Raw genomic sequence first — 17,526 nt, 5'->3', positions numbered from 1 at the left:
AGGGTGAAGCTCATCATTTGCGTCCATAGCACTTAGATGACTAAATGAGAAATGGATGTGCACTGGCAATACTAGGTCTGAGTGTTTTGTATATAATGTACTTGTAGATTGTATTACGTATTCAGTATATGTATTATTTTACATTGCCAGCATGCACATAATATGTGTGTGCTAAATAGTGCATATACAGTGTACCTTTGTGTTTTTAATGGTATATGTATGACTACACGAATTTCCCCTTTGTGGATAATAAAGTTCATCTGACCTGACTCTGTGAACGTGTACCACAGAGTCCAGTGTATAAGGGCCTTCAAGTTCAGCTGAAGGTAAAGTGAGACTTCAGCAGCATGAGATACTAACATTAAGTGGTGGGGAAACACTTTTCAAGACAGACTTTTGTTAAAAAAAAAAAAACAAGACTGAAACAAATAGCACCGGCGGTGAGACAATAGCCATTTTTACACAGAGATCACACTATAGGGCCGCTGCAAAGTCCCTTCTTCGTGCCGCATTTGCATTTTTACACAGAACCAAACAACGGAAGCATCATGCTGCTCCAGTATGTGATTTTAGACAGCATGCCGGCATCAATCAAAAGAGGCGTGAGGGGCATGACATGTAACACAATAGCATCAGCCTCCAGTGCGACATAAAACATACACGTTGGCAGTGCTTTATAAACAATAACAATGGCATAACTTGGCAAGAACAATCATTAACAGTCTCTGTTATATGGCGGCTGATCTCGTCCTCTATTCTAAGAGTAAGGACATTTATGGCTGCTGCTCTTCTTGTTTGAGTTAGCTGCTGACTGCTAACTGTTAACAGCTACTTTTTAAATCCCTTGGTGGGTCACACGCATGACACACTGTCAAAACATCACATCTGTCCTGCCAACTGTCCTGTTTATACAGACACCATTTAGGTGCTGTTTCACTCTGTCCCCCTATTTCGCGATCGTACTTCATATGCAGCACAGCAAGGTGGCATAACGGCGCGATATTCTTGAACAGGCAGTGTAAAGGGAGCTAATGCAACAAGATTGACGATGTCCAGTTTGAGTAACAGATCCACGACTTTGACGGCTTATCGGGTGGCAAAATACTGCACATATCGTACTATGAGACAGGATTTCATGTCATGTAATCAACTCTGCATTTTTCACTGGTTCATTTTGCGTCAGTACCTCCACTGCAGTGGCCCCAAGGAAATGAATGAAGGAGCTGCATTTTGAAGTCGCAGTATGAAGGAATCACTTCCCGGCCAATATGTACAGGGGGGATGATTACGGTGATCAATAACCATTTCAGTGTATGTATAAAAACCCCTGGCTATCCTTTGATATTTCCTCTTGGCAGCTTTAGATCAGCAGCACACCCTAAATGATCAATAGTTAAACAGTATACGAGCGTAAAAGAGCAAGACTCCTCTTCTGTCTTGCTTTAATGAACGTGAGAGTGAAAGTGTGCTGATTTAGTACTCGTATACACCACAAAGCACAAGTGTGTTTGTGATTCAATCTGGTTTTGTCACACTGAGGAAGTGACACAGCTGCTAAGGTCAGCAGGATACAGAGAGGGAAGGAGAGAGCGGGTCGTTGTCATGGCGCCCAGCTAAACAATGGAGTGAGGAGGTCGGCGAGGAGGCAGCGTCGCACGGTTGAGACCCTTGAGGAAAAATCACCTCCTACTCCACACACACTCTCATTGATGAACAATACACCGTTCAATAATGAGACACACTGGATGAGTTCACACCTGACAGCCAACACCCAAAACTCACCCTGTGCTCTCACTCCATCTAACTTCTTCTTTGTTGGTAAAACGCACAAATCACACCACAGCAACACACGGCGCCGACGCCCCCCGTCTCTCCTTCTCGCTCTCCATTACTTTCATAACAACATTTATAATCATCTACATGACAATCTGTGTGGGGCTCTATAGTGAGGCTCAGGGGTGACAAGGGTTAGCGCTGAAGGGAAGCGGTGCATGCTGGGATTGCGGCCTGCTGAGAGAGTGGCATTCTGGGAGGCGGTGTCCTACGGGCAGGGCCTCTGGGGGATGCAGTATGGTTAATAGGCCTTTCATGGCCGGCCCACAAAGCCTTTTGTCCCGAGCTAATTCATCCAGCCCTGCATGGAGAGATGGGGGGGGGGGCACCATGGAGGGGTTTTTTGGGGTTGGGAGTCCCCATTTTTTTCTCCCCACTCTGTCTCTCTTCTCTGCAGTGCAGTGCAGGGTGGCGCTAGTGTGAGGGAGCCACATACAAACAGAGCCCTGCTCGGTAGCAACAACACCAAAACATTGGCAGAGCTTGCTGGCAAACTGCAGCACAACACTGGAAAACACCCACGATTAATGACTGCTTGAAAACATCTTGAAGCTGGAACATCCTGCTGGGTATTAAGTCAAAGGGATGTGTGTACTCTAATGTGGAGTGGGGTTTTAATTAATTGAAAGGGCTGAAAAAGCGTCCACACACAAACATACCTTTTCACCTGAACAAGAGCAACAGGTGTCATAAAATGCCACAGCTGGTCGGTGAATGGAGCCCTGCTGGGTTGCAATAACCCCTCAGGTACATCATGGTGGGAGTTCCTGTGTTCACAGAGGCAAGACGCGGCCGGCTTCCCACCATCAGACCCCCCTATCAAACCCTGTGATCTGGGAATAGTCAGTTATTAATGAACTGGACAGGAACGGCTCCCCTCATTTCAAAGTGTGCTGATTGAAGTGGAGAACAGAATTCCAGAGTGAGCGCGGGGGGGGTCAAGCTGTGATCACTGTGCTATGAGTGTGTGTGTGTGTGTGTGTGTGTGTTGCACAGTCCTGACTGGGCCCGTCCAGTTCACAACAACACAACACAGCACAGCACTGCACAGCTGCACTGGAGGGCCTGCAGGCCTCAATGGACGGGGGTCAATACAAACTCTGTGAGGACCAAGGCATACCAAATCAGGGGGAACAGAGCAGGAGGAGGGGGAGGGGGCGCACTTTTCTCCTCCAGGACACCGTAGTTTTTAAGAAATTAAGTTTCTATGTGTTTTTAATTATCAAACACACACATATATACTTTAAAAGTATTGCTCCTGGTTCCAGTTTTACGCACAACCTCTGGAAAGTCCTCATGTGCAGTGAGTAGGGATCTGTAGTGTGGAGAAACGGCGGCGCAGCACCCAGCTCTGGGATTTTGGGAGCCAGTCCCTATTGTTCAGATCCCTCCTCCTGCTTGGGAAGTGGGAGGACCCGAAAAGGCGTCGCAAAAGGGAGAATTGTTTGAGAGCTCAGTCATCCAAAAACGGCCTTTCAATGTGAGAACTTGGGGAGCCGAAGAAAATGTCGGTGGCATCGCAGTAAATTACTAAAGCAGCGAGGCTTTAGAGGGAAAAGAGAAGTAAAAACTGCTGTTTCTTGGGACTAAAACTCACCGCAGAAGAGAGCAGAAGAGGAGATCGCTCGCTTAAAACGAGGTGTGAGCACCAAATACAGCAGTTTTGGTAAGTTTTACCTCTTCATGCGGTTCATGTTTTTGCGCTGTTACGCTTTGTATCAACATGTTTTACAAAGTTGTTCACAAAAGTAGCAGCTTTGGTGCGTGTTTGCAGCCTAACGGAAGTATTTACCGACTTACTTGCTACTTTATTTACACACAAAGTTGTGATTTAGGTGTTAGATTACTACTTCATGCTGGTGACTGCTTTGATAGCCGCATTTGTTTTGTTATTTCAGCTTATCGATGCGCGTAAACTTCCCAACAAACTTTACGCAACACAGATCCTCTTAATTTGGATGGAAACGCGTGTTTCTGCTTTTGGTTTTAAAGTTACATTAAATGAGAAACGTTAACTTTGCGTCCGGACTTAGCCTGTTGTTGATTGGTTGAGCGCTGCGTCCATATTTTCCCAAGTTTTCCTTAATTTTCTGTCTCTATCCGCAAACTATTGCAGCACGATGCATGTCTGTGGAGAGGAATCAGCGTTGTGTGACACGTTGCAGAAACTCAAAGCACTGTTTTTGGACATAGTGTGTTTTTTTAGGGAAAATGCGTCTGCGTTTTGCAGGCCGCAGCCTATAGTCGCTCCCATAGGGTAACAGAAAACAGACATGGTGAGCCGTGCCAGATTTACCCCCATATTATCATCGGGGAGTGCAGCTATGCAGAGGCAGGCTGGGGAACAGTGAGGGAGAGCTACTAAAATGATGCATCATGTTTGTTAATGATGCGCACGTTAACAAAAATGTGTTCCCCAGAAAATGAGGAGGTTTTTTTTGAAAAATGCATGCTGTTATTGCACAAAATGCTGCTCAGAATTTATTGTTTGCATAGAGAAAATCATAATAGGAGTGCATGTCCATAGTGGCTCTCCCCCTTCACCCCCCCAAATCAAAGTCCGGTGTCAGAATAACCTAATTAAAGCCTCCGATAAAGTGACAGCTGCTCAGTGCAGCCAGGAATGCAGCATCCTGCCTCCCTGTCAAGAGAGTCTCTCCTGATACCATCGTCTCATTCAGGTTTGATTTAATGAGAAAATGTTTGTCTTAATCCCCGAGCTGCTAATGAGTGTTTGGCCCGGGGTGTCACTCACCGTGGGGGCCGTGCAGAGAGGCAGAGGAGGAGGAGGAAAGGGGGGTACGCGGACATGGAGGAGGCCTGCAGGAACAGCCGCAGGGGCTCAAGTTTCCAACCCCAGGTGTCGTTTTGTTATTTGGATTACATTTAGCCTCCGCTGCCTCGCATGGAGGAACCTCGGCGATTCAGTGACAGGACATGGCATCAGACAAGAGGGCCCGATTGTTCCCGCTGAATCAATGTCACTTGGATTAAAAGTCGAAACGAATGGCCTGGCCTCCTCCAATTAGGCGCACAGCTTATAAGGGAATTAATTGGTCTCAGTAAAAAGGAGCCTCTTGTTGTTTGGTTGCAGGGTTGGTTGTTGTTGTTGATCATCTCTGGCAGTCGGGTGGATCAAAGTTGGACTAATTGATTCCACTCTGATTATCTGCTTGTTTCTCACACGGTTTGGCCCTTTTGATTACTTATGTGGAAACTGGAAAAACACAATTAGAGGAGTTCATAATCAATCTTGCACGAGGTAATGCAAAAAATCACAGAATATTTCAGTACTGTGCAGCCTCTGTTAGTTATAACTATGACATATAAACCCTGCAGAGGATAAAACAATAAGGACTATAGTAAAGTAGACCCAGTTCATTACTGAATGACACACTTCCCTATAGCAGGTTTATAATGATGTTATTCAGGATATGATGCTGAATGAACAGCTCTCAGGGTGCAGTCCATGGCCAAAGTGGAAGTACAATAGTTTCCTTTAATACAGAAATACAGCAGCAGAAAGTGAATCATCAACCACTTTGATCACTGGTTAGTGTTTTTTGGGTATAAATGTCAAACACCCAGCTCCGCAGATGCAAGAAGCAAATCCTCCGCAGAGGATTTGCTTCTTTTCTTCATCTGTTTTGATCATAACTTTAGTATCTTTGGATTTTGGACTGATGTTGGGATGAAGAAAAGCTCTGAGACACTAATGAAACTGCAGCCCTAGATTCACTAAAGTAGACTCAATCCATTACTGAATACCACAGGCACACTTCAAGTCCCTATAGGAGTATTATAATATGTTGTTTTCTATACAGGACACTGTGGCGAATGATTTCAGGCCGCACTCCCAGGCCAAAACAACAGCTACAGCCTGGAAGCTGTCCTTAAAAGTGTATAATACCCTGCACGCTATACTTTTTGGCCTAAAAATGTGCATAGCTTTAGGCGAATGAGACCTCTATGTCAGGACAGGAAACTAACTTTATTGTCTTTTGGTTCCAGAGCCTGATATGTGTCAGATTTTAGCAGCCTTCTTTTTTTTCGTCTCACTGCTACAGCAAGGCTGGAACTTGAAATTATATGTGATTGATCTTGGTTACCTGCCAAGCAGAAATATAGCGGAGACAAAAGCTGCCAGTTTTCCACTATTTGTCCAGAAGCTTGTGGATAGTTTTTCATCCCAGTGTCTATAGGAGCTGAGATTTCATATGTGTTGCAGCTTGTAAAAGAAAAGTTACTGTGTGGATTTAGGTACGCAGCCAATAGCAATAGAGTTTCTTACTCGTATCTCAGTTTCGAAATTTACTCTGCCATATTGAACCGTGATGTGAGATACGAGTGGCAGGATAGGATTTAACTTGTTTGGCTGTCGCCTGGTGTGTTTTTACATCTGGATGTAAATCAAAGTCTTTAGATGAAGATGGATGTCGAAATGCATTTCGAGATTACAAACAGCCAGCGGTTCCATCAGTTGCTGCTCCGATCTCAGTGTCTGTGAGCCAAAGTTCCAGAGGTTTGACTGCGGTGCTGGATAGCAGCATTGTTATTGTAGAGGGTGTAACATTGGCGTTAATTGACAAAGGAGGAAGAAAAAATCCTTCCTGAGGGCATGCTTTCATCTCTATGACAGCGGGTACACTCATGCAGTCATAACAGCCTGCAGGCACAATCTGTGGGCCTTTGCTGCACAGATGTGTGTGTGAGTGATAGTTCCTGTCCAATCAGGATTATCTCTTTGCACTGGAATGTATTGCTTGTCACTGTGGTCCTCAACTGGCCTCACCTGCATGGTCGTTTTGAGATCACTGTATTAGAAGAAGGAAGGAGGAAGGTGTGTGTGAGGGAGAAAGGGGTAGTTTAGTTTTTCTTAAATGTTCATAAGGAACACACTCATCGCCAAATAAGGCTGCATCATTTCCCAGAGCCGAACGTTACTGGCCTGCTGACATACGGTGCATTAGTCCTCCAGCGCTGACAGATTGGAGGCACGGGCTCAAGCCCCATGCCCCCGGGAGGGTCTCTGTGTCCGGACATTGGATAACCAGAGAGGGACACCTGGACCGGCAGGTGGCCGGGGTCCAGGCTCCTCCCCTGGGGTTGCATACCTCTCTCCTCCTGATCCTCCCTGTCAGCCAGGACCACAGACCGAGAGCAGGAGGAATGTGAGGGGGAATAGTGAGGGAGAAATCTGACAGAGAGTTGGAGAGGCTAATTAAACAGGCCGTGATCAAACAGAGGGAGATTATTGAGGCGGGGATGAAGATGAATTGGACGTAAGGAAAGAAGAGACATCTGTCACAAGAGAATTTGCTTTTTTAGAGATGGAAAACACCTTCTTTTAAAGTTCCAACTAATATTCAGAAGCCATGTTGATGCCCGTCCAGTTTATATCTGTATCATAAATATAATCTCACTCTCATTTGTTGTCTTAACCACCTAATAGGGATTATCCAAAGCCTTTAAACCAGCTGAGTTGATTTGTTCCACTACTTAAAGTAAAAGTTAAGAAGCTCTTGATTGGATAATGAAGTTACCCAAGCCGTACTCTCACTCTCTCCCTCTTACACACAAACACAAACACACATTGTGAGTCTGGAGTGAGTGCTGTTAGATCATTGATCAACTCCAGACTCGGGTAAGAAAGCAGTGTGTGTGTGTGTGTAGACAAATAGCCCTGTGTGTGCAAAGCAGATATTTGGACAAAGATTAGGGGGTGTTATTACGAGCCAAAAGCAACCCAGACGCTCTAATAGATCATTCACACACAGGCACAAGATTGCTCTCCGACTGGGGCTGTTCAATTTAAGCTCTGGCCAGTCATTCTTTTTCTCTTTGTGTCTCAGCACAGACATTTTTAAAAACTGGCGTCACTTTGGTCAGCTTTATTAGACCAGTTAGTTCTCGTACTCCTTTTATACACTGTAATGATAACTGCGTAATGTATTCCTGTCGTGATGCATGTGCGAATGAAACAATAAAAGCGCCAGAAACGTCAAGGAATCTGGGTCGTGTTCCAGGGCTTTAACCAATAATCAGATTTAAAGTGTTGCCCCAGAGAGAAAAAACTCATCATTGAAGAATGTCAAACTGGCAGGAGAAGACATGATTCAACAGAATAAATCACTGGGCACCAGATTAGTTAGTTATTGGGCCCCTGAGGTTATCACAACTGGAATTTTCCATCGACAGCGCTCCTCTGTGCTCTGCTTAAATGTGTGTGAGGTTTTATTTTATATTTCGCAGCCCCCCCCCTTCCTCCTCCTTTAGTTTAACGCACATCCGTGGCTCTGAGTGACAGGACAAGTGGTAGCTCTACTGTACCACGCAAATCCAGCTCCTGACACTGAGAGCTCTCTTTGAAACAAGCCTCCTCCAGCTGTTTCTCCTCTTAAGAAACTCTTTCAGAGCAGCAGCTTCCACTTTATAACCGTGGAGTAAGCAGTCAAAGCCGGTTGCACCATCTCCTGCACAGTTGACGCCCCGCAACCCCTCGCTTTCTGTTTAATTTCCTGCCTCCTCTCCGTTTTCTAATTCCTCCCCGTAGCTGTTTTTCCTATAACGTTCTCCTTCGCTTGTTTCATATAACTTTACGGCCTTTCTCCATTCCCTCATCTCTCTTTCCGTCTGCCTTATCTCAATTTCCTAATGCCTCCTCATATCTGTTTTTCATATAATATTTCACTCTCTCTGCTTTTCTCTTCCTTCCTTCGTCTCCCACTGAGAGTTGTAGGGCCAGTCTATCTCTTTTTTTCCCCCCTCCTGGTTCCTGCTGAATAATGGGGAGAAATTGCTCTTGATTTATAATTGGTTCCATTCACTCTGATGCATGAGCTGCCAAAGGAGTTTGGGGCCCCTTTCACCCCCTCTCATCCCTCCTCCCTCCCTCGCTCCTTCCCTCCCTACGATGCAGGAACACACAGGGAGCAGGCTGCAGATATGTACAGCTATGAAAGCCTATATTAGCGTGCACGAATGCCGTGGTGTGTACGTAGTTTATCTCGCGGGCCGGGGTGAAGTGGTAGTCTGTTTTTGTGCGTGTTGACATTTGGTGTTGGAAAAACTTCCTGAGGTCTGCATATTTATGTGCCTCTGTGAGTATACTTTTACCATGTAATAGGAGTTTGTGTGATTGCTTGCTTATGTGTCATCAATTGTGTGTGTGTGTGTGCAGGGAAAGAATGGCTGTGGGTAAATGAAATATGTAACTGCATGCGCGTGTGTGTTTGTGTGATGAGCACTGTGAAATCATGGGTATTAGTTAGTTTTCCCAGCCCTGTATGGGAATGATTAAGTGTGTGTGTGATCTGTGTACTGAGACTCTTGATGCTCGCCCAAAGCTTTTCTCAAAAATGTGTGTGTGTGTGCCACCAAATAAGACTCACACACATACTGTACTATATAATGATTGGGTTTTTTTCCATAGTGATGTTTTTAATTTCTTGGTTTGTCCAAAACTTGAAAGTCATCCAGTCTTTTTTGAGAAGCAGTTATAAAAATGTTATTTATTTATGGTATTTTTTTGCATGTATGATGATAACATGTTTACAGTGTGTCTTTCATTGAGGTTTAAAGTCAGCGTGGTCAAAGTTTTTAGACTTGTTTTATTCTAGCGTTTTAGACTGCAGCTAGTCAGCCATCTTTGGTTTTCATCATTCCTTCAATCTGTCTATCCTCCCCTCTTTACTTCTGTTTCTTTATTTTCTGCTTTCCCTAACATTCTTTCTTTCCTCCAGCCACTCATCCATTTTATCTTTACTTCATTTTATCTGTCCATTCATCCACTTGTCTCTCCTTCCTTTCATCATCCAGTCATCTATCATTGCTTCTTTCCTTCCATCTGTCATCTATCCATCTTTTCAATCTTTCTTGCCATCTTTCTTCCCTTCTTTCCATCTATCCATTCCATTCTTCTCTTCATCCATTTATCCTTTTCTTCCTTCTGTCATCCCTTTATCTATTGTTACATAATTGCTACTTTCCTTCCATCATCTATCCATCCTATCATCCATTTTCCCCTTTTCCTCTGTCCATCTCAGTGTCTTTCCTGCCTTTCATTCCTTCCATCCATTCACCTTTTTCTCCTTCCATCCATCCACTCATCCCTCTTTTGCCACATCCACTTATCCATCTACCTTAACTTCCTTCATTCCTTCCATCTATCATAGATCCATCTATTCATTTTTCTTTCCTTCCTTTCATCTAATCATCCATTGCCCCTTTATCCTTCTTTCCCCTCATGTATCCATCTTACTGTCTTTCCTGCCTCCTTTCTATCCATTCATCTACCTCTATTTCCTTCCATCAAGCCATTCATTCATCTTTCCCTCCTGTTCATCCAGCCCTTCTTCTTTTCTCCCATCCATTCATTCATCTTTCTTTCCTTCCTTCTATCATCCATTCATCTATCATTGCTACATCACTTCTTTCCTTCCATCTGATCATCATTTTTTCCTCTCCCTAGTCCATCTAGGTGTCTTTCCTGCCATCTTTCTTTCCATTCATCTATCTTTATTTCCTTCTATTGAGCCATTCGTTCACCTTTCCCTCCTTCTGTTCATCCAGCCTTCCTTCTTTTCTTCCATCTATTCTTCCATCTATCTTTTCTGCCTTCTTTCCCTCCAACCATCCATCCATCTTCCTTTCCTTCCTTCTATCATCCATTCACCTGTCATTGCTTCTTTCCTTCCATCTGATCATCCTTCTTTCCTCTCCCAGTCCGTCCTGGTGTCTTTCTGGCCTTCTTTCTATCCATCTATGTTTCTTTTTTCCCATCCATCCATTCATTCATCTCCTTCCTTCCCTCCCTCTATCATCTATTTGTTTTTCTTTCCTTCTTTCCTTCTATCTGATCATCCATCCTTTCTTTATCCTTATTTCCTACTTTCTACTTGTCTGTCCATTTCAGTGTCATTCCTGCTTTCTTTCTATCCATCTATCTTTCTTTCCTCCCATCCGTTCATTCATCTGTCCCTTCTGCTATCCATCCACCTCTCCTACTTTTTTCCATCCATCTACCCGTTCTACTTTCTTTCCCTTCCAACCGTCACCTTCTTTCCTTCATTCCCTCCAGCCTTCTATCATCTGTCTGTCCTTTTTTCCTTCTTTCCCTTCTTGGTGTCTTTCCAGCCTTCTGTCTATCCATCCATCTCTCTTTCTTTCTTTCATCCATTCCTCCCTCTCTCTGATCTGATTGGCTGATGCTCCCTACATCACTGTTTGGTCCGTCTGTCTGGCTCACACTCCCGCGGCAGTGCCGATGATCCGATCCTGTTCCCATGGCCCCTGGTGGGCATGCTGGCATCCCACACCAGGCCCAGGAATGTGGGTGGGTGTGTTCACCGTGGCACAGTAATTAGCTCTCCGTGGTTAATTCAGCTTCGTTATCTAAATTATGCAAATGCCTCGGTGCCTAATTGATTAGAACGCCCCCCTCCTCTACACGGCGGGCCTGTCCAGATCCCTCTCGTTAATCCTCGAGACGCTCTGTAGCTCGTTAGTGTCGGTTCGGGGGGCGAAGGAGGGGTTGGACGGGCATATAGCTCGTTAATACTTTGTGAAGCGTGTGCATATGTGTGTGTGTGTGTGTGTGCGTGTGTGAGTGAGTATTATGAAGGAAGAGGGGGTAAATTCTCAGCCTCGTTAGGGATGCTGAGATGCTTTTGATGTGTAATTTTATGGCATGAGAACGAGTGATGTCTCGAGTGGAGGATTTGGACTGGCCCCCTCTCCACCTGTTGGGCAGAGTTTCCATGCCAGGATAAGACTCCAGAAGGTTCTCTTGTGTCCGAGAGATAGATGGGAATAGATTTAAGATCTGCTCTCTGCCAAGTTTTTGCTCGTGTGAAGCACAGCAGAGATTCTCCACTTCAGTTTGAATTATCGGAGACACTTTGAGGTAGAGGCAGCCACGTCCAACAACACGATCTCTATGAATATCATGTATTTTGGTTATTTTTGACACACTGATACCCGACAGACCATTTCTTCCCTTCTAATCATCTCATAAACCTCAATAACAAGCAAAAAGTTAGTTCATAGATACATACATTGAAAAAATACAATATTACTTGGGGATATCAGTGCAGATCAGAACTGCAATAATTAATCGATTAGTTGTCAGCTGATCCTAGCTTCTTAAATGTAAATATTTTTTGTTTCTTTACTTCTTTGTGACAGTACACCCAAATTATCTTTGGGTTGTGGACAAAACAAATCATTTAAGGATGTTATCCTGGACTTCGTGAAACACTGATCGTCATTTTTAAATGATATTCTGACATTTCATCGACCAAACGACTAATCAATTAATCAAGAAAATAATTTGTAGTTTTAGCCTTAGCAATCCAATCACTGATTACTTATTATTTCCTAAAAATCTTCCCCCTCTGTGTTGTTGTTTTGTTGCTCTGGTACCATGTGATGGTCTGATAGTGTGCCACTGGTTTGTTAAGCAATCTCCGGATCCTCCTCGTCCTCCTCCACCCAGCACCAACCTTGGCCCAAACCGAGAGAGATCAGCAAACACATTGACAGAGTGAGGGGAAAATATGTTGGGACATTCAGCGACGCTCTCACACACGCTCTCTCAAACACACCCTCTCATTGACGAGGCCCTGCTCTCTCCTCCTGCTCACCCGCCAGTTGACATCCTCTCTATTAATTTGAGTCGCCGTTCTGCTTTCTCAGTCAACCTCTCCACCCCCCGCCCCCCACTGCCTCCATAAACCCCCTTCACCCATCTCACATCAATCCATAGAAGCACTGAACCCCCCCTCCCTCTCCTCCTTTCCTCCCCAAACTCTCTACTCTCAAACCTCTTGGTCATTGAGCCCCCCCCCCCTCCTTCTCTTTGGTCATTGAGCAGGGCCCATCAGCTCTTCCCTGGGCCCTTCAGAGTAGCGTCTCCCCTTTCTCCAGGGGTCCGTGGGGTCTTTGTCCGTGCACCGGCTCACTGCTTTACAATGACTCTCCACTCTATTAAGGTGCGTTCTGCCTGTTAGCGTCGCCAGGGGCAACCGGCCTCCCGCATGGCAGCTATGCGGCATGGCATTGTGGGCCGCGGGCCCGAGCGGAGCAGTTGAACCCCCGGCACTCCTCACACTTGACACCGCATGTGTTTATCTAAAGGGGGGGCTTTGTGGTGTTTGGAGAACCTCGAGGGAGGGGGGTGGGGGTGGGGGGGGGCACGGGGTGTAAAAAGACGTAAAACTGGGGGAGGAGGGAGGGCAAGAGGGGAGTTTGGGGAGGTGATAAATATTCAACAGCTCAGCTCCTCAGAAGGAGTTACTACCCTGCTACCCCTCCACCACCGCCGCCCCTCCTGTGTGTCCTCTCCATGCCAGAAAGCAGATGGAATGTGAGAGCTCAGGGAGGTGGCTCCAGTCTGGTTTTATCCAATTAGCAGGGTTGTCAAAATGAATTTATCCACGGAGGCAGGGGGACAATGGGACTGGCAGTGGCCCGGGAGAACAGGGGCCCCGGTGTCTTTACTTAGCACGCTCACAATGAACTTCTGTCAAGTGACTCTCTCCCACAACGACATATAAGGCACTTGCATACCTACACTCATGATGCATGCCTGCACACCATCGACACAACCTGGAACTCTCCTTCCCCTCGCCCTCTTTATGATACATACAGTTATAAGTCTTTTCACTTGGGTCCAAGTCAAGACACAGATATCCAAGACAAGTCCAAGTCAGGTCAGAAGTCCTTGACGGCAAAGTCATGAGTCTTTAAAACCAAAATACAAGTCAAGTCGCAGTCAGGCCTCTGTGTCTTTACCTTTAAAATGAAACAGCTATTTCTTGTGTCCATGGTAGGGATGCACCAATCTATTACTTTACTGATACAGATTCTGATATCTCAGCATGAGAGTCTGCTATTACTATACCAATACCTAAAACAAACGAACAACTTAATGACATTTAATGAAATCAGTAAAAACATCTTTACCTTAGGGAAAAGGCAAATGCATGCAACGAGTTAAGGATGTAACTGAGAGTGGAAACACTGACATCATTGATTAGTGACGACATAGCCTGTATCCATTCCAATCAATAAGGTCTAGGACTGCAATTAATGATTAATTTCATTGATTAATATGTTGATTATTTTCTCATTAACTGAGTAGTTGTTTGAAAAATGCAAAAGCTGTGTTTCTGAAAGCGCACAATGACGTCATCAAATGTCGCATTTTGTTCACAACCCAAAGAATTTAAGTTTACTGTCACAGACGAGTTTAAAAAATGAAAATCAAACACACAAAAAAACAGAAAATATTCACATTTAAGAAGAATAAAAAAAACAAATTCGCAAAAAATTACTTAAACCAATTGATAAATTGTTGCATCTTTATACCACACTTCATGAAATTCATTGAAATCATTTTTGTGTAAGGTATTAAAAGTAAAAGCAAATACATGTGACAAGCAAAGCGTGTAACTGATGGTAGAAACACTAAATTGTGATGACATCATTGACAAAGAAACTCCATGTAATGTACATCAGTGATGTCATGTCCAATATCCAGTCCATTTAATGAGGTCAGTGTCTACACTGATATCCCTAATTAATGTTTTTGTCAGTTCATGTGTCTAATAAATGAATACATAACATCTGTTACCGTGTAAGGCCCACCTGTTGGAGGGGCTAGGCGTCATTTGAAGTTTTTCGACACAAGTGCAGTACAATGCTGAGTACTGACAGCGAAATTAAACTTTTTTTTAACACGTTACTTAAAGGAAAATAATCAAGCCTTTCTACAAAACCCTTTTTTCATTCAACAAGAAAAGCAAAACGTCTCAAATGTTACACGTCAGAGAAGTTGTGCAAGAAACTCTGATATGAATTAGTAGGTGTCTGATAAAACACATTAAGTAAACACAGCTTTGAATTCGACCAGACATTTCATTTCAGCTTGACACATTTTGATTGGTCACCATAGCAGCTTTGAGGTTCATCCCAGGATTTTGCCAAGTCAGAATGTCAGACTTTTCCCCCCTTTTTGGTCTTTAAGGAGTCAGCTCTTCAGATCTCACAGTAGTCAAGTGTCATTTTCTCAACATGATTACACAAATAGCTTCACTCCCCTATAATCATACTTGTGCACTAGAACTGGCAGATTTGAGCAGTTCACACAGTTCTCCTCAGCGCACTGTCACTGAAGTATGTTTTAATACCACAAAGCTGCTCCCACAAAGTGTTGGCCACGCAGCGTTGTTCCTCACTGGTAAGGCTGTAACAAAACAGTCGCAGGAACACTTCTACACACACACACACACACACACACACACACATTCCCTCGGTTCTTAATTTAGGGGAGCTGTCTGTGCATATGCTCTGGTTTTTATCAGTCTCGCTGATGCGTAGGAGGCTCTTCTCCCTCTCTGTGTCTGTGATTTCTCTGGGAAGGATGGATGGAAAAAGTTGGACATAGATGTCAGGCCAACTTTTCATCTTGAGGCAGGGTATCCGCTAAGCAAACACAGGACCCAGCTGACTAATGAATCAGACGGACAGACAGGCTCAGAGGAGTATGGCTGTTTTTAGGGAGTGATGATATATGAGGGGCCTTCTCATACCGCTCTTATAACAAAGCTCTATCTCTGTCTCTGTCTCTCCTCCTGTCTCACTGTCGCCACTTTCATTTGTGTGTGAAAGACAAATTGGACAGGTAAGAGGTCTCACCGGCCGGTTAGCGTGTCCTGCTGTGTGTCCGGTCGGCAGATTGACTGGTGTGGTTTTTACGGTTAGTGACTCTCACAGTCGGGACAGGTGCTTCATACAGATGTGTGTGTGTGTGTGTGTTTTTCATGGGCAGCTGTCCCGGGTTGTGTCCATACAGCGACCAGCCACTGAAGCCACAGACCTTCAGCTTTGCTTCCTGGTTCCACAGCAGCTCAGTGTTTGTTTACTGAGCGAGGCCACGGCTGATGGGCTGCACTGAGTGGCCGAGGGAATGAATTAAACTGTACATGTATGTACGACAGCGACTGGGGATTATTTTCAATATCCAAATACTGAAACTGGCTGTCACAGTCTCACAGTCCATGGTGACATCCCCAAATTGGAAGCTTAATAGAATAGCCTGAAGTAACTTAGGCAGTACAACTCAAACTGACTGCCAGATGCTGCTCTACTATGATTCTAGTGGTTGTTGTAAATTTGCATCACAATTCTTTATTGAGCAAGTTTTGCAACTGTTGCAAATTCACATCACTGCTGATATGAATCATTTTATTCATCACCCAATGTGTAAAGGCCCTAACAGTCCCAAAACAAAGATACTCGGTTTGCATGAAGATGAATGAGAGAAAAGCTGCACATTTGAGAAGCAAGAGCCAATGTTAGTCATTTCTGCATTAAAAATGTATTTTATATATACAGAGAATTATCGCCCAATTCTTTAGTGTCTTTAAGCTCTTTGTTTTGGTTTCTGGGCCCATAACTGTAGTGTTTTAATTCACTCTCACAGCTCTCATCAGTTTTAATAAGTCTAAACACAAGTTGAACACTAAAGAGGTGGATTAAAATTTTCCAACAGACCACTGTCAGCCCAACAAGCAGCGACTGCAGATATATTAGCGCAGATGTGTGTGTGCGCTTCAAAAGCTCTCCTAGCTTTTTTAGTCCAATAACTAAATAAAATGAACTCACAAAATATCAAGAAAACAGACAAAAACAGAAAATACAATTGCACACCCTCTAATTCAAGTTTCATGTGTTCCTGATCTGAAATCTTAATTGCCTTGTTTCCTCATCGTGAACACACTTCATTAAGACTTATCAGAAACAAAATAAAACAGTCTTAGTCTTTTCACTGTTCCAACAATCACCAACTCTGGTTGAAATAAACTCTTAATTCACTGAGTTAGATGTGAAAATATTCTGGCTCTACACGCTGTTTTCTCACTGTCTCTTGCTACTAGCCGAGCAGCGGCTCTTATTTGTTGGTCTGAGGCAAACCATTAAATTAGCAAAATAAAATGACAAAAATCGCCCAAACATAAAGACTGGTGATATACTCAGCCATACAGCCGATACATTTGTCAAATTACTCAACCCTGGTAACCTACCTGCTTAGGACCAAACAGCAGAAAGTTAGTAATTTGTTTGTAAACATATTGAAGAATTTGGCAGCGAATAAGTGTGATGTTTCCCTCATGAGATGGTGGAGACCAAAAATAGAGCTAAAAGAGAGTGAAAATTGGACTTGCACTTATCAGGTGGTCAAAGACACGACTCCAAATGAAAGCTAATGCACCATTTACAGTGGATGTGTGAATAAGCAACTGTTTGCTCACAGGTCAACCATATAAACTTTAAAGGTGCTGTTAGTGTTATAGTGTGAACAGATTGTTTGTGCTGCAAAAAAATAAATTGCTTTTTTGCAGGACAAATAAATTAATAAAAAAACTGCTGATTCACTATGTGAGTAATTGACTAGTCTTTACAGTCCTGCGAGTTGGACTGGAGTTCTGCGGAGCTGTTCATGTCGTGAGAATTAACAATTTAAAAGAGTTTACACACATTCATAATATGCAATTAAAACGTCGCAGAGTAATGTGTGGCCTTAGTGTGGCAGTTGGCGTAGCTGACAGCTGTTTTTCCATCAGCCTGCTGCTTTGCTCATTTTCAATAAATGTGCCAGGCAGCTAAACATTTTCACTGCTGCCATTAGAT

General features: G+C 44.0%; 1 protein-coding gene across 1 annotated transcript in view; it reads left to right on the top strand.

Moving 5' to 3' along the window:
- Positions 1–3,119: 3,119 nt before the first annotated feature.
- The window catches only part of boc (BOC cell adhesion associated, oncogene regulated), a 30,703-nt gene continuing 16,296 nt past the window's right edge, over positions 3,120–17,526 (top strand). Inside the window, exon 1 of the mRNA XM_049565038.1 lies at positions 3,120–3,499. The gene's annotated coding sequence lies outside the window, so the exon portion shown is untranslated. The remainder of the gene's footprint in view (positions 3,500–17,526) is intronic.

Source organism: Epinephelus fuscoguttatus, linkage group LG21 (genome assembly GCF_011397635.1).
Source record: "Epinephelus fuscoguttatus linkage group LG21, E.fuscoguttatus.final_Chr_v1".
Taxonomy (NCBI): Eukaryota; Metazoa; Chordata; class Actinopteri; order Perciformes; family Serranidae; genus Epinephelus; species Epinephelus fuscoguttatus.
Note: the sequence above shows the minus strand (reverse complement) of the source record. Positions and strands in the feature narration are given on the sequence as shown.